We start from the raw sequence: 18,380 nt of genomic DNA, 5'->3' as shown, positions 1-18,380 counted from the left end.
TCAGATGTGCACCCTGTAGGACGTCAACAACCAGCATTTTTTTTATCATTTCTGTGACACACCTGCCATTTTTTTGTACATGAGTCTGTTGGGTCTGTAACCCAGCTACTTGGCTAGCTAGGCCTAGCATGCTAAGGCCTGTCTCCAGCGTTGGGTTGTCCTTTTTTCTCAGTTCTTTCTGACAGAGGCAGGCAATTTTACTTTGAAGACCTCTCCAAACACGCAAAAATCTTGAAGTTGTGTAAAACTGGATGTTTAGAAGTTTCTATTGATTGCATTCAGCCATGTAATTTCACTGGATAGAGGCTACTGCTAATCTAAGTTTTGTTATCAATTTAGGGGAGAGCCAGGGCAGGTATTACATGAGAGTCTGTACTATTATTTCCAGGCTGAACCAGCAATAAAGTTGCATGCATTCTTCTATAATCTGAAACTTGCTGCCGCCCCTCTTTACTCGCCCCTTGCTCACTGATACATCTGTGCTGTGTGTACCCACTGAAAGAAAGTCAGGAACAAGAAAAAATTGCTTTTTTTTTTTTTTCTTGTGAGGTAGAGTGATGCAGAGTAACTGGAACTGTGCAATAAATAAGATTTTCATCATAGATCTGATCTGGACACATACAATGCAGTAAAGTGTTTCTCAGATTTGTACTTTGTTGGTTGTAGGAAATAAGTAATAACGTGTCAGGACTTGATATACACACTTGATCTTCTTGTGTGGATGAGGTCAAGCTATCATTACTGGTCAGGAGCAATTACTGCTGCAAAGATAAAAGTCATTTCCACCTTCAGAAGCTTTATGTTGTTGTAAATTAAGATATTGGTTTGAATCTAAATTGAACATATCAGTAAGAAGCGAGCTGATATAAATTGATCCTCATAAGCCAAATACAAATTATTACAGCAGTCATTAATGTAACCAGGAGGAGGAAAATATTACAGCTATGAAACTGTATGTTGTAATTACTGCTGTTATCTCAGTGCTTTATATTCAAAGTTCTCTGTTGTGGACACTGTTAATGAATATTGATTGGAGAACAGAAAAAGAACTTCTCAATATTAAAAGCAGTTTAGCTGTATTTAAACCAAGACAGTTCCTTTTTTTTTTTTTTTTTTTTTTTTCTTTCTGCCTTGGCTGTATCTTTAGACCCCTATCTAACAGCAGCTGTGATTTATTTTTAGCTTTTTTTCTTTGCATATTTAAAAGAGTGTTTCCGTATGGTGTGAAGCATAAGCTAGTGTAGCAATTAACTGGCAAAGAGACTGAGCTTTACTATTCTGAATAACTCAGAAATCAATTTCTGTTATGAATCAAAGACATCTACACAAAGTGAATAGTATGCCTCTGATAAAGACACATTTTGTGGATTTGTCCAATCTGGAGACTCAGTGGTGCATACATGCTGAATTCAAAAGAAGATGTCTAGCAATGGGTTTAAATGCCCATAATGCCACAATACTAACTGAAGTGTTGTAGGGTTGTCTTTTTAATTCATATTATATCAATTGAATATTGCAGAAATCAGCAATATCCTTTCAGAAGCACTACACTGTACATGTTTCTAATGAAGCAAGATCCAAAGGCTACATTTGCATCTAAATATAATGATCCATGCAGAAAATATCTGGCTTTTATATATAAATTACAATGCTGCTCTGAATTGTTCTCTTTTAAGAAAAGGAAGCTCCATCTTTCAAAAGACAGTGAACAACTGGTTTCATATTGTTTGGATAAGGTACAGTGATCTTACCAAGGCATGTCGAACATAAGGAGTTACAAAACTGTGACTATATAAATGGTTTTTTGCTCTACCATGTTCAACTAGTCAAACAGCCTTCAGTAAATAAATGATGTGAGTACAGAGCAAACTTTTTGCACTGCATTTTAATTAAGAATTAATTAACAAGAACTCATAAAGAAATAATTAACTTCCAGATCTTTGCTTTTCTGTTTTGTTATTCCAAACAAATCTGTGGGAGTTTTGACCTAAAAAACACAAAAAGTCTTCACAACTAGAAAGCACCCTGATCTTATATTTGTGTGAATTAAAATTTTAACAATATAAATCAGTGTGGGGCTGGTTTTTTTCATACTTACAAAAACTCATAGAATTCTCTGTCTTGTCCAGTTCTTTTTCAGAGACAAGGCAGTTGGTTTCTGACCTCTGTGCTCTCATCAGCAGGGATGGTGAGGAAGGGCTTAGGTTTCCTGTTCTATTTTGCTCATTTATGCTGGTTTACAAAGCAGGCACTTTAAACTTGTTGAATATCTTCAGGGCAGACTAAGACCACCCTAGGCCTCCTTCAAGCCTTTCCAAAAGGGGCACTCCTTTACGCAGCCAATTAAAAACCAGCAGTGAAACCAGACGCTCAAATCTGCCTTCCCAATGCATGGCACTCTGTCTTCCCCAGCTCCCTCACCCTCAGTTATCACTTCAGCTTGGCCCCTCTCCAGGCTGAATCAGGTGTAGCTGTTGGTAAAAGCTCTACCCAGCCAGAGCCCCTCTGCTGCTTCCCAGCTCATAAAGGGACAGAAAACCCATCTGCCTGCAGCACTTAAACTGATGAACTTATTTGGGAGACAGCTCAGAAAATACTGCTTTTTAAGCAATTGCCTAGCACCACAGCAAATCTCTGGCACATGGGATAGACGCTAATTTCTCTTCATCATGCACAGCCACTTCTTCCTCTCCTGTTCCTTCTGAATACGTCTGCATTGCAGTCACTGTTCAGAGAAGCACTGCCAGACTGGGTTAAGCTCACTCAACTCCTGCTAACTGCTGCTGTAACAGCAAAAAGCCCTGTTACAAATGCTGCTTCAGCAGATTTGTGCATTGCTCTGCTTTTTTTTTTTTTTTTTTTTTTTTTAATTATCTGGAGTACAGTTAGACAAAACTTTTAAAAGTGAAGGTCCATGGTCTGACTTTCTGAACAGTTGTGCACCCAGGAATTCTAGGAACAAGTTGTTTATTTAGATGCATGAATTCAGGCATCCACTTTTTAATAAACAGTTGCCCATTGTAACTCTGCAAACTTCTGCTATTGAAAAGATAATTAGACTGGGTAATTACATTTCCATGACAAAGACTGTATATCTGCATATCTCTCCTCATTTTTTCTTGAAATTCAACAACGGTCACCAATCTTCCTCTTTCTTCTCGTAATACTCAAGAGTTTCCAATGTACACCTTCAGGGATAAAATGTGTGAATTTGTGCACAACTCTCTCCAAGGACTTTTTCTCTTTTATTATGGCTGTGTTTATCCCAGGCTCTCTAGGGACCTGTTCCTTCTTTTCCTCCCTCCAATGCTTCTATAACAATGATGGGAATGGGAGAAACTTGACTGAGGGTACTGGGATTTGCTACCCCAAAGCCAGGACAGGTTTTGGTCAAGGTTAGACAGTCCAGGACCAAAGTCTCTGTGCTCTGGCTGCAGTATTAGAGACTTCCCTTATCACAGTGGAAGGACTGCTACACAGTCATCTGAATTCTGTGGAGGATCAGGTTCCTGCATACGGCTTGACATCTCTGGCAGATTTATTGCATGCTGAAATACCTCCACCAACACCACACAATACTGCAGCTGTGTCACCGGACGTGCAACAAGACCTCCATCCACAGCACATCGTTGTCCTGAGTTGTGTCCATTAATCTTCATAACGTGGGTGTCTGGTAGCAACCCGTGTTGCATGGCACAACTCACCACTTCTGGTCCTCAGTTCAGATGACCAGAGCAGAGCAAGCTGGGGCTCTCTGGAGAGCAAAAGGAGCAGGATTCCTCTGCTCCTCTACCAGCTGGAGCCTCCTACAACACATCGGTGGCACTGGTAGTAACACTGCTGTTGCTGTGTACCAATGTGTTTGCTAAGGAAATGAAATCTCTGGACTGCTGAAAATGCTTTCATTGTTCATACATGATTAATTGCCTACATGGTCATCAAATTGCCCTCTGGAGGGTATGATGGGAAAATAAGTCCCAATGATAAAGTACACTGTCAAAATTGTCCTCAAGTAGTTTTAATTACTTTGGGTGTTAAGCATAAACTCTACTCCAGTAGACAATTATTCCACATAAATTTTATAGTGGGTCTAGATGTACACATAAAATTAATTGATTCAAAATGGAATACATTGTTTTGACAGCCAGTTTTGTTAAGGAGTATGCTCCTATCATTAAAGGAAGGAATATAGCTGAAGTAATTTATGAATGACAGCTGGAACATAGTATTGAATAGAAATGTGCTGAGCGTGCTAGATACTGAAAATCAAATAATAATAATAATAATAATAAAAAGATCATCTCTTTGCATATAGGTGGTGGCACTTTCAGGAGCTGTTCTTTCATCCTTGAAGGCTCAGACTGAATATGAGAAATTAATTAATATGTCACTACACAATTTCATCTGTGAGACAGCCATACCTTTGCTAATATAATTAGAAAAACATATTTTTCAGTATTTCCATCTATGGTGTAGTCTGTGAAGGTGAAAATGGCAGTGAACTTCCCCTGAAAAAAAAAAAAAAAAAAAAAAAAAAAAAAAAAAAAAAAGAAGAAAGACTTTTTGGCAACTGGGATGCCAAAATACATGCCCTTGTCAGAGCACACAGGTCCAAAATCTTACCAGTCACTAAAGAACAGCTTTTCCTTGGTGAGGTGCATGTCGGACCCAGGCCACTTCTATCTTTGTTGGGTTTGCCATCTTTCAGCCTGGAAAGGAAAATTTTAATGTAACATCTTCCAAACATCACTCAGGACCTAAGAGTAACAAAGCTGAGTCAGATCAAAGGTCTGTCCATCTAACCCAGGTTCTTCTCTCTACCTGGGACCAATAGAAAATGCCAAAGGAAGGGCATGAGAAAAGGATAAGCATGTAGTGCTATTTCTCTGATAGTCTGTCCCAGCTTCCAGTGAGTTGTGGCTCAGGGACTTCCTTAGCTAGAGGTGATATTTAATAGCCTATTAAATGCACTCAATGGTAGGTACTTAATACGTAGCATGTATTTAATAGCACTCAGTAGATTATTCTTCCATTAGTTTACCCGAGTTGGTTTTTTAACCCATGGAAATTCTTAGCATCCAACGTACCCTGTGGCAAAGCATTTCATAGCTTAAACTGGACCCTGTGTGAAAACTATTTTATCTTACTAGCCTTAAATTTGCTGCCTGTTAGTTGCATTTGTTGCCTCTTCTTATATTCGGAGAGACAGAGAATGATCATTCCCTATTCACTTTCTCTGTGTCACTCATGAATCTGTAGATTCCACTGCTTCCCCTCATATCTTTCTTTCTTTCTTTCTTCTCTTTGTCTTCCTTTTCTCCCTCTGTACACCTATTTCAGTTCTACCTTCTACTTATTGGGATAGGGAGATCAAAACTGCATACAGCATTAAAACTGTGAACTAATATTCCGTATACTAATTCTGACTTGTTCTTTATTCCTTTCCCTGTGCAATATCTAATATTAAACTTGGTTTTTATCAGTACTATGTGTTGAGCTGATGTTTTCAGAGAATTATTTATTTTAAAATTTCTTTCCTTTGTGGTTCAACTCGGTCAGAAGCCATCATTGCATATATAAAGTCAGAGCTGTTTTTTTCCGTGTTCAGCACTTTGCATTTACCTACACTGAATTTCATCTTCTGTTTTGTTACCTGGCCCACTCAGTTTCATGAATCTGCCTGTATCTATTCAGACTTGGCCTTTTCATTTCCTACATGAATAACTTAGGTTCATCTCACAGTGGAACCTGGCCCTCAGTTCAATTATGAATATGTGGAACAGAACAAGCTCTCGTGGGCTCTCTTCAGGGCTCTGTTTCCCTGGACTGACCTTCCCTTCTGTGAAAATAGGCCTTTCGTTCATACCCTTCATTTGTTATCTTTGAAACAGGAATTTGTCCAGGTGAGAACCAACCTTTTATATACCATAATAGATTTGGTTTTAGGAGCTTTTGGTGAAAGAGTCTTTTAAATAGCTTATTAAAGTCTATGTAGAATATGTCAACAGTATGAGCTGTTCACATTTGTCAACTCATCACACTCTGGTACATCTTGGAGACTTTCCCCAAAGCAGTGTTTGCTGTTAACATATTAGATTTTTGATGCATCCACTGATTCTGTTCCTTAGAAGAGGTTCGGTGAATTCACTTTTTTGACCTCTAGTGTAATATCCCCCAGAGGCCAAGCAGTGCCGTCAGCTCGAATTCCCTATAAACAACGAGCAGCGGCAGCTGAGGGCTTTGAGCACACCTCGCGGAGTGACAGTATCTTACAGACACAGGCCCTGGCTGGGATCACAGCGTTTTTCTGCTTCCATCGCTCTGGGAAGGTTTTGGTACCGCAGTATAGTTACTGCTGGCTCACTGGATTGTATCCCAGTGCTAGGAGAAGTAAGATTTGCTTTTTAACTGCCCTCCTTTTATAAGCAAGAAGGAGCCTGGTCCCTGGGAAGGGCCATCCTATGAGAAAGAGCACCAGGAGCTGTGGATTGTGGTATTACACTTGCTCGATTTACCACTCCATTTTCATTCATAGATTAACTATTGCACCTTCTTCATCTCCATAACTTTATTTTTTTTAGACCCAAACTAAGCTTTTCAGACTAAAACTTTTGTTCAGTCTTTTAGAAATAACCCTCTCCACAGTTCTACTAACAAGATCTGCATTTCAGAAATAATGCTGTCTACACGTCTACATTAGCATTTCAGTTCAGATCACAAGTGTGCTTTTAAAGTGAGTCTCCTGATCATACTCTACTAGCCATGGCTTCATTTTCATCCTGGAGTGGTCTTGGAGGGCATGAAAAGAAGATGTAACAAAACAGGAGACACCTGATGTACATCAACCAGGAACAGGCATTAAAACCATAGAACCAGACTAGAACCGGTCCAGAAACACTCCCTGGAAGAAGCAGACTTCTGATGCCATTACATAATTGTATTGCAAACCTTGCAAAACTACAGCTTCCTCAGAGGGTACGGATGATGGATCTTCAGCACCAACTGCTTTGCTATACAAATCACTTCACTGTTTGATGTGACTGGCTAATATAAACAGCCTATAGCACATGGACAAGTCAGCAGCAAATGACAAGAATCTGCTGTGCTCAAATGACTGAGAGGAGAAAGGGAAATGGATTAGAAAGAGCCCTTATCTTCTGAGTGCTGAGAAAAACCACAAGCATCGTGTTCTGAAGTGCAAGATTATCAGCTGTCTCCCTCCGCCTGCCACCAACCTTGATGAAAGTGCCTGTGCAGACACTACTTCCATTGCCTCACTGGATAAGTTTGTTTGTGGTTACACCCACCTGTGTTTCTGCTGTGCGAATCATACCAAAAGCACCAAGAGGAAGGAAGACAGTGGCGACGCTGCTACTTCTAGACTGGGGATTCGAGTAACAAAGATCAGAAAATAATGCTGCAATTAAACTCAACCGAACATTTCTCAAAAGGAGGCATCCAACAAGACCTAGCCCAGAAGACTCAGAACCAAATGTATTTAGCTGACAATCAGTTACATTTGCATGAAGAAATTATTGGTATATTACTCCTCAGCAATCCATTTTTGGTATTACCACTTTAAATTCTTTTGTACCTGAATTCATAAGATCAAGTCAGAATATTAAGCCTTTCTTGTACAGCTAGGATATTGATTTGCATATAAACATAGCTTTTTAGTTCCCTTGCTATTTATTCTCAATTTTAAATGTTTGCAAAATTGCAGCCTGTTTAACCGCATTCTGAAGGAGCTGCAGCTGTGTAATTCAAATACACAACATGTTAGAAAAGGGCACCTCTAAAATAGATCAGTAAATTAAAAAAAAAAAAAAATGGCACATCATCTTCCAAGCTTTTCCCATTCTTCTTAGAAACCCCACATGCCAGATCCTCAGGTGGAAGGAAAACCACCTCAATTTACACCGGCTGGGAATCTCAAATGCTGGTGCCTATCCTGAGCTGCTGTGAGCCAACCACTTATTTCACATGCAAGTGCCTGGTGCCTGAACATAGCCATGTGACAGTCAATGTAGCAATACAGCTTCCTCATATTGAATGCAAGTTTGCAGCAGTTGCTCAGAATATATTCAATGTAGACGAGGTTTAGCCAAAGTGAATTACCAATTATAGCTTACAATGGCTTGAATTTGCACACAGAGAGCTGTTGAAACCATTAAAAAGTGGAAGTTTGTGTGTCATGTCCATACTGGTGAGCAGACAACTGTTACAGAGACCAAAAAAAAAACAACAAAAAAAAAACAACACGCTTTTAAGAACACACAGACAAGGTAAAAGATCAGCTAGATCAGCTTCCTGGCAACAAAGGCAAACTGTAGTTATTTGAGGTCACTGACTGGGATGTTTGCTGACTGGGAAGAAATGTGGAGAAAATCTGGTATGTGAGATACACTTTCTTAATGTGTTGCAGTTATATGCAGATATCACAGAATCACAGATGTATTGATTCCTGCCCAATACCTCATATAGAGATGAATGAAACAGCAACAGCAATGACATTTACACACATCTAGCTGCATATGTATCTGGGAGCAGACTCCTCTATTCTAACCTAAAGCCAGTAATGCTGTGTGACTGGTCGCTGCTTCTCCCAGGCTCTGCATCTGACAGCTGATGGTGTGACTGTACATGCAAAATCCCCCCTGTAACACACAAAACCCCTTTGTCTGATGCCATTCATTCCGGTAACCATTCCCGGTCAGCCAGACAGCTGTCAATCAAGGTAATGCCTCTCAACACAAAGCCAATCTGTCTGTGGTTGCAGGGTTTGAGCCAATTTAATTTAATTTATTAGAGTTGAAAGGAACCTTTGCCTCTGTGACAATGGGTGAGACAGTTTGTAATGATTCTCATTTAATTGATGAATGTAGACTTGGCACTTGACAATTAACCAGACGTGTTAAGACATTGGGGGTGAAATCCCAAAAGGATTTCACAAGCATCTTCATGATGCTGAGGTTTACTTTCCTACAGCATGTTCGTCTGCAGCCTTTCTCAGCTGGGCAAAGCTGGAGCTGCTCAGCTGTGTCTCATGGAAGCACACATCCACCATTCAGAGAAATCAACTTGCTGCACAAGAGCAGGACCTAAGTCCCATCTCTGCTCTCAGTGTGAAACCCTTTGTGCTCAAAATACACAGCCTCATGGCCAGTCTATTCCTGCGCAGTCCTATGCTACGTGGACCTTTTGCCACTGATGCACCTGTGCACAAGTGAGGACATTTTTAAAATGCATTAACCACAAAAAGCCTACTATGAATTAATCATTCTACACAAGGCTGTTCTGAAGGAGACATTTTGCTTTCTGGAAGCACTTTTTTTCCTATTTTCCTAGCACTAAAACATAACATTTTTCTACGTTTTGTCCTTTATGGTTGCCTGATTTACCAACCCACTTTGATTAACTTTTATGTATTAATTAACACACTTTCAACCCTTCTAATCACATATTGCTCAAGGGTGGTTATTGTAGAGTCACAGATTTTAAATCCAGGGTGCATCACTGCAGGCGTCTGCATAACTCCCTCTGATTTTACCCTTTACCCTGGGAATGCCTGCTGAACACTTCTCTGTTGACTGAATGAGAGCATTTTTAGAGGAATTACAATACTGGTTCAAAGATTTAATGCAAGAGAGAAGCTAACCACATCCTCTCATAAGCTGTTGCACTGGTTGAGATCTAGATTTTATTTTTAGCTTAAGCTTACCCAGCCCCAGCTTCTACCCACTGAATCTTTAGGACTTCATTTTCTGAATCATGTCATTTACAGACTGTGACAGACCACTTCAGAACCTCCTCATTTACTCACTAATTAGATTTTTCTACAGACATTTTTATCTTTCTCACCAAAAGAAAAACCCTGGAGAACAGCTCTTGTCCTCATGCTTGTGCCTCCACTTCACAGCAGAGTCTCCTGATTTGCACTGAAGCTGCTCCTTGCTAGCACAGTCTCCTCCTCACCAGGACAAAATGTCTTGAGGTCCATCAGACCATCACTGCCCTCATCCCTGCCTGCTCTGGTGATCACCCAGCCAGCACCAGCACCAGCACCAGCACCAGCACCAGCACCAGCACCAGCACCAGCACCAGCACCAGCACTGGTTGCTGCTTCCATTTTCCATAGCCTTTCTGAAGTGCAGCCTCCAAAATCTGGATGCTATTCAAGAAATGGGTCTGACACTTCAATATTTCTTCTTGGTGATTTCCTGCTTCTCCAAGCCTCCCATGAGTCCTCTGACCCCACATGTCCCACAGGGAGCTCATATTCACCCATCACCTAGGTGGCCACCTAAATCCTTTGTACAATCCCTGATCTCCCCATCAGTCCCCATCTGAGGCAAGCCACAGTTACTCAGATGTTTTCATAATTTTATTTTTCTTTATTGACAGCTAATTTGTCTTTGTGTTTTTTTGTTTTGTTTTTTTTTTTGTTTTGTTTTGTTTTAAATCATGTTAGTTCAAGGGTTTATACCCCAATAGGAATTGTTCTGAGAGCTCCTCCATGCAATATGTGTAAGTTTAGTTAGCATGTTTATGCCTGCTCTGTCCCCTGGTGTCTGCTCTGCACAGAAGTGTTTTAATATTGTTTAAAAAGTGATGTTCAAATTTGTTTTGACGCACTTCAGATTTGCTTTACCTCCTTTCCTCCTTTTCCTTACACATTCCTGTCTGCAGCCTACGTTTTCTGCCTGCCAGCTAAAAAGAGATTTCAGAATTTTAAAAATAGTTATTTAAAACAACAAACCAAGGCTGAAATGAAATACAGCAGAGAAGAGCTGTTCTGGGGAAACTCAGTAAGTTAGAATACGCCAGGGCTTTCCTGCAGGGTTTTAATGGCGACTGCATGTAGCTGCAGAGACCTAAACCTACACATTATCTGAACCATCACTGTGAGAGGTCTGTCTTTCATGTGAATGTAGCTAATTGCAGATTTACATTGTTAAGAGTAATTCCAGAATTAAATGAATTCAGACTAAGTTTTATTATGTATCCTTCTGTTTCCCTGAAATCTTACTCTCCCTTCCTGAGAGTTTACAGGCTAAATCTGGATTTAGATGTCTCTGTTTGAACGAACAAACTCAACCAATTTTTCTCCATGGTATTTAATGAAAAAGAAAATGCCACAAGGCCTTTCCCTTTGGAAATAATCAGCTGCGAAAAGATTAGTGAAGATAGATTTATGTTCAGACTGTCCCCTGCAGTGAGGTTAGGGGGCTAGGGGGTACATTCATCATATACATCAGGATTAACTCAGTTTCTGTTGTAGTACTGCAGTTCCCTTTAAAATGTATAGCCACTGACCTACTTTTCAGGTGGCTTGGTGAAAGTCACTCCAAATCCTTTTGGCATTTCAGTGCCATAAAATTGTGATGATTTGCTGGAATAGAGCATCTTTCTGAAACAGCAAATAATACAAAGGTAAGTCGCACAGCTGAATTTGGAATCTCACCATTGGGAAAACAATTCTCGTTTCTGTAACAGGAGCACACAAACAGCGAGCCCATACTAAAATGCCCTTCAGGAATTTGTCTCCAAGGGCAGGCTCTGTCCCCAGAGATCTCATCATCTTTGATGCCTTTGTTCTTCTGCTCTTCTCTTTTTTTTTTTTTTTTTTTTTTTTTTTTTTTTTTTTTTTTTTTTTGTAAGAAAGTTACCTGTAGACTTTCTTCTAGCTTTTATTTCACCTTTATTTTTAATGCATGCAAAATAGTAGCTTTACTAAAAACAGGCTTATGTTTATGTAGAATCGTGCCAGCTGCATGCTACCCAGTACTGTCTATCTCAGTAATTCTTGAGGCTGAAGCACCAGCTTTCTCCATAGTCTTCACACACCACCAGCACTGTCTTTGCATAAAATCCCTGTAGGAATATTGACCAGCCTGGGAGCGAGGTGGTGAGAGCCCAGGACTGGTGTGTCCTGCGCCTTCTGCTGCTATTTGCACTCATATTTCTGGATTGGGACACGTGGTAGATTAAAGCTGCCCAGTGTGGTATGGACGCACAGCACTGGCATCCTGAAAGAAAGATGAAAGTATGGCCACATCTGATACCTGCTGACAGAAAAGCATGAGCTTACAGGGAGCAAATCGTTAATCACCATCTTAAACACAAGGAAGACTTCATAAATTAAAACCTACCAGGTTATTATCTTAGGTTCTTTAAAGATTTGCTTCTGATTTGACAGTATCAGCCTCAGTGTAAAGTGGAACAACAATTTCGGTAGTGACATTACCAGCTCCTGAATTATGTTATTTTATAGCAGGAGCTCTGGCAGATGCTGTATCTGCTGTATCATTAGCACTACAATGGTAAAATGATCTGCTGCACCGCTTTAGCCCTTTTGAGAATCTGGTGGGGTTATTAGAGAGCATGTTTCTGCTTTCCAGCCCTGACTGTACAAGGCTGCCCTAGAAAAGAGGGCATGTACATCACTCCTAGGCATCTCGAAATCCACATTGATTTGTCTTGCCCAGTAATTACACTGGTATTTCTGTGGTGGGGTCATACTGTACAGCCAGAGGGGAAGGCAAGAAAAAAGAACTGGTGAAGGAAAAAAGGACAAAGTCAGCAACTTAACAGTTCTGCTGAAGGATATGTGGTATGTTGCATATTGTTTCTGCAGAACTTTTTTCTTCAGAACAATATTGCATATTGTCTCTTCCAGAACCGGTCATCAGTTCAAGGAACTGATAACAATATTTAAGTAGTCTGTGTTTCTATAAGAAATGCTGGAGGATAACTAATATAAACACTACGACAGTTCAAAAAGTGATGTGCACAGCACAGTGCAGGCTGAGGGAGCTGAGTGTATCTTCACTGCTGTGGCTTGCTGCTGTTGGATGGGCTCTCCAGCTGCCAGCGAAAGGAAAGCTCTGTCTGTGTGTCCCTGCTACTGTGGTTAGGAACACCTGAGGTTGGGACTACCGCAGTCTGAGGGTGGGGAGGACTTCTGTCCCAGTGGACCCCACCAGGCCCAGGCCCTGCCAAGCCAACACTGCAGGGAAAGCCATCTGCTGGCAGAGGAGTGGTGCTAGGCAGATGAGACAACCACAGCAGATGCTAACCAGTTCACCTGATTTTATGAGCAGGGAGAATTTTCCCTCTACTACCAGGCCATGTACATTGGAGACAGGGAGACCAGCTCTCACTGGTGCTGAAAAACCCACCTGACATATTGCGAAAGTACCAAAGGGGACAACCCAAGTGGAAGCATCAAGGGTGTAAATGCAGGAACCAGCTAGGAAGCCTAAAGTTTATAACATCTGGAAGAAAAGCATCTGAAAATGTCAAAAAAGAGTTTGTATCCCAGGAAACAGAAGGTTTGTGTCCAGCGGGACAACTGACCCCTCTAACAGGTCCCTTCGAAGTGAGCTAGTGCCTCCAATGAAAACATTAATTTGGCTTGTTTTTTTTTTATACTTTTCTTGTTACAAAATAAATAAATAAATAAATAAATAAATGGAACAGACACTTCTGTGAGTGAATGTTGCAGAGTGATATAGGGTAGTGGCTGCCAGGAGTTTAAAGAGTTTTCAGAAAATTGAGGATTAAATGTCTTTCCTAACATTAACACTGTACTAAATCAAAAGCTTTACTCCCCCTGAATTTGAAATAGGTGTAGCTATATAACTAAGCTGATATCCTTTGAAACAGAAAGGCCTTTTTATCAAAAAGGAAATATTTCCTGAGTTTGCCTGAGGCATGTTTCTTTCCATAAGATTTGAAAAGGTAAGAAAAGAAAGTGGAAAAATCTTTCATTTAACTTTTTTTTAAAAAAAAAAAAAAAAAAAAAAAAAAAAAAAAAACATATATTACATTTTTGCATTTCAGATAATGGCTTGCTTTAATTTTATTCTGTCTGTAATTTTTCTCTGTGTAATGGATTTTGTTTGCCCCTCATTTTAAACATTTCCCTATCTTGGGGCACCTGAAGTACACACATTTAGCTCAAAATTAATTTCTGCAGTTCTAATTAATTATGATGGCTGTATTAAAACTGAACTTCAAGGTTATTGGTAAAATCCTTTTTTTCTTACTTGTAAGATACCAACAGAGAGGGGAGATATACATAGCTGTATAAATCATTCTCAAGTTTGAAAATAGATTTATTAATGTGCTTTCAGGTCTTTCAGGCTTCTCTTCTGATTGTGTAACAACCCAAATACCGTGGTAGAAACCTGAAACAAAAACTACTACAGGAGTAAAAGTTAGAAGTCCATATGGGGCTAGACCCCCAGGTATCCCAGGATGGGGTCACCTACCCACCCATGGGCTGCTCTTTTGAAGATGCTGGGGCCCTGTTGTCATTTGTGCCACCTGTAACCCTCGTGACAGCACTTCTTGCTGCACAGAAAGCCACAAGCCCATCCTTCAGCTGCTGCCTTTAGCATGCCCTTTTACTCTGATTCTTTAATTTGACCTCCAGCTTGCTGGTAAGGGAGGTTAGAAAGGTCAACTGCTTTAGGCTGTAATCCTTCAAACCTCTTCCTCAATGCAGCTAGCTGTGAAAAGAATTCACAAGGTGGAGCATTTGTCATTCAAACTGAGCATTCAGCCCTGCTCCTTCCACCCCCAGACCTGAGCCTGGCCAGGCTGGAGACCCTCACCCAGACCACAAATCCACCCAAGGCTGGGAAGGCAGGACCTGTGTTTCTGCTGAGGGTGGGAATGGGCAGCAGTGTCTCATCCGCTATACGCTGATCCTAGCACAGGATAATTTGCACCTTGAGAAATGTAATTCACCTCCTGCATCACCACAGCTGCTTCCCCTGTACCTTGACTTTAGCATTTTCCAGGCAGAGCTTTCCTGCTCTCTGCATTTTTCTGGTGTGTTGCGAGTAATAATTAATCACTCTTAGCCTAAGGCAAAGAAAATTTTCTAGCCTTCATAAGAATCAACCTTTTACCTAAATGTGTGACAGAATGGTAATAGTACTATTTTTCCTTTCAATAATCTTTCTTTCCTTCTTTCTCTTTCTCTCTCTCTTTTTTTTTTTTTTTTTTTTTTTTTGGCAAAAAGCTACTTTTGAGCATTAATGGCCACAATGTGTTCAGGTTCATTACACTTGGCAGGTGGGCTATTAATTGAAATGTGCACTAGTGAATTCAGAAAATCTTTTTTTACTCAATTCCTCAGGCAGGTTTTGATTTGTTTCCAAATCCTCTCTCCTTGTTCTGGCTAGACATTTGTAATGGGCTCTGCTATAGTAATGGCTTGGATTTCTTGATGTTTCTTTTTTTCAGTGTGTTTTTAACGATTACTTCAGTTTCTTTACACATTATGCAGTGTAACTTTGTTCATATTGCTCCTTGATTCTCAAAGGCCAGCAATATGTCTTGAACTTTGCTGCATCAAAAAGCAATTGTGTAGTTATCACATTTTCAGTACAAAGAAGGGGAGCTCAGATAGACTAAGCAATTTGTAGATTCAAGCATGATGCTTGTAACAGCCATTAGAAGTCTGCCTGCCTTCCTAGTAATTAGATTCAGATGGGGTTTGGTCAAGCTCACTTGCTATACTGCTCCTCCTAGAAAACGAACACTATGACCCTACGTGTTCTTGAGTGGTATTTTAAAAAATATTCATGGAGCATTAAATCACAGCAGTCTTCAAGATTTTATTTAAGGTAGGTATGAAAAAAAAAAAAGGAAAGTAGGTTGTGTAGTTTGGATATATAGACTGCCACTTTTAATATTAACAATGAATTTTCTGATTCGTATACAGATTTCTAATACTTGTGAAAAAAAATTGTATTGATGAAATTTTCTAAACCAAAATATTTTCTCAGTCAGTTACAGCCATTAGTTTTAATTCATTATTTTTTTTCTCTTTCCCAACCATCATCTACAATCAACGTTGGAGATGCATCATTAATAGAACTTTTTCCAGTCCTCTATCATCATACTGAAAGTCTGATACACAGAAGTCAGGTTAAGGGAGCAAACATTTTCCTTTGTCCCAGTCAGGCTATCCCCAGTGCTAAAAATAAATAAAGCCATAAAACCAACAATATTTTCCAGTAATGAATCAAGATAAGAAGAGTAACGAATTGCTCCTGTGTAGCAATACCGAAGCACTGTCAGCTAAAATGCTGCCACAGACACCTGCTCACTCCCTCTGAAAATAAACTGCTGGATTGTGTCACCAGAATTGATGAGCCCAAAACTCTAATGTCTCATGACAATAGGATTCCTGGGTGGAAACCTGTTTGTGGAAAGCTACTGGGCATATGTGCAGTGGACCTCACTCTGATCTCTTGTAGTTGTGCTGCTGAAGAGTAATTACAGTGGAGTCAGGGCAGTGAGGCACTCAAAGCTCAGCAAAGTGGGTCCATATTCACAGTCAGACTTTTGGAGCTCACCTGCAGTGGGAAGGCTGATTGTTTGCTAAGTCTAGTCTCAGATCCAGGTGCTGGGGGGCAGATACAGCAGCTACTTTGTTCTTCTCCTCATGTAACCACTGAAGAGAAGCAAAATACATGTGGAAGTGGGCTTCCCCATTGCTGGCGTCATGAGGAATTACTTTGTCAGTTTAATGAATTCCTCTCCTTTGGAGGAAACCTTGGCCCAATGCTTTTGTAAGAAAATTGCTCGCTTGTCCACAAGGACCCAGCATTAACCAGGATGCAAAACTAGCAATGATCATCTCAGATAAATTGGCCACGCCAGGGGCTGTTTCTTTGACAGAGCTATTTTACACGCCTCAACCATAATGTGATTTGTCATTGATTTCAGAGATGCAGTAGTCACTCAGGCTCTCACAGGGTTTTTTGGACTGTAAGAAACTTCTATTAGATTATTTAATGTCCTCTTGCCAGTGGCAGTTTCTTACTGATGTGCTCCCTGAATGGAAGCAATGCTTTCCTACCAACCCCCATACCTCTTTAGAGTCCTCTTTCTACTCATAGTGGTTTGGTTTCCAAAGGTGTTTGTATCCTCAGGTCCTTTTGCCCCTTAAAGAACTAGAACTGCTCAGACCTTTTGAAAACCAAGCCAACAATGAACAGACTGAGGGGTAATTGTTATCTTTGGGGGCAGGTCAGGGCAATCACATAATACGCTCTGTTAAGTAATGACAAAGTCTGTGTTAGATGGAGTGGGTGGATGAGAGGCTGGAAGTGAGGCAGGATGGGGATGAAGAAAGAAACGCATCAGCCTATTGAACACAGCTGTCAATGTGGAAGGAGAGTGTGAGGATGAGCCTCTCCCTGGTCTCAAAGCATATAGTTCATGCTATATCACACAAAGCAGCTTGGGTGAGGGACACTGGAAGGGCTCATTTTAACAGCACTTCTCTTCATTAGTCACCCAGAGGAAATTTACATTTGCGTAGTTCAGTGTTGCATCCTTGTTATAATAGGTTTGCTTACACTATATACAAATGATAATTAGGGGATATCTCAATGCATCTTCAAAAGATGTTTCACTTTCCCCAAACCACAGAACCCTGCAGGCTGAGAACTCAGAGTTTTCCCCAATTACTTACTAAAACTCCTTTAATGAATATTTCTACATGAATAAGAGATGTGGAATTAAGACCATGCTATATATTACATAAAATAGGAATTAATTTAGGGACTGCAGCCAACTGCAGAGCTGCCTGCTCTGGCAGAGTTAGCACATTTTTGGTTTAACATGTAAATTGCCCTCTAATGTTGCACTTATGAGCACCTAAGCACATCTGAAGGCTTGCTCTTGCCATAGTGGGAAAGTTTTGTTCCTTCTTCTTTTCCTTCTCCTCTAAGCCAGACCTTCTCCCAGCCACGGAGACCCTACCTCCTCGGTTGCAGTGGCTCTGGAGCTGGTTTGACTTGCCTGTGAGCTGATTCAATGCACTGACCCAGCAGAAAACTGTGCACCTGTTTCTTCTTGGGTCACATTTCCACTTGGTTAGTGAACAGCACTAAGTGAAGGAATTCAGACCTCAGAGCCAAAAAAAAAAAAGAGAAATGATGGGATTGCATGGCTGGGCACAGGGCCTCCTTGTCCTGGCAGAGGTGCACTGATGGCTTAGTGTGCTCCATCCCATGAAGCTGAAACAGAACTGTGACATCTGGAAATAACTTCTCCATCCAGCTCACTTACAAAGAGTTGCACTGGCACAACGTGGGCAGTGGAGGGCTGAGCAAGGGACCAAATGGGCTGCTCCAGCCAGGGAAGGTGGTAAAGGCAGCGCACCTTGCTGCTGCACCTTGCTGCTGCTCTCTGTCAAAATGTTACAAGCCAAGGGCTGTTACCTCCATCAGCTCCAAAGCCTTTGCTTATTGTGTTAACTTGCAGCCCTGCATGGCTGACTACTACCAACAGCAGTCTTTGGGGCTAAAGGTAGAACTGGGTACTTGATTTTTCTGGTATTTTTAATGTGC

At 40.7% G+C, this 18,380-nt stretch overlaps 1 long non-coding RNA gene across 1 annotated transcript; it reads right to left on the bottom strand.

Annotated features, from left to right (window-relative positions):
- Positions 1 to 4,361: 4,361 nt before the first annotated feature.
- LOC118161602 lies at positions 4,362 to 16,459 on the bottom strand. Its single transcript, XR_004748098.1, has 3 exons — positions 16,377 to 16,459; positions 4,624 to 4,709; positions 4,362 to 4,508 (listed from the first exon to the last, which is right to left on the bottom strand). It is a non-coding gene; the product is annotated as an uncharacterized LOC118161602 (long non-coding RNA).
- Between the last annotated feature and the right edge of the window lie 1,921 nt (positions 16,460 to 18,380).

The sequence above is a fragment of the Oxyura jamaicensis genome, chromosome 2, assembly GCF_011077185.1.
Source record: "Oxyura jamaicensis isolate SHBP4307 breed ruddy duck chromosome 2, BPBGC_Ojam_1.0, whole genome shotgun sequence".
NCBI classification, from domain to species: domain Eukaryota; kingdom Metazoa; phylum Chordata; class Aves; order Anseriformes; family Anatidae; genus Oxyura; species Oxyura jamaicensis.
The sequence above is the reverse complement of the archived record's forward strand: the minus strand, read 5'-3'. Positions and strand labels throughout refer to the sequence as shown.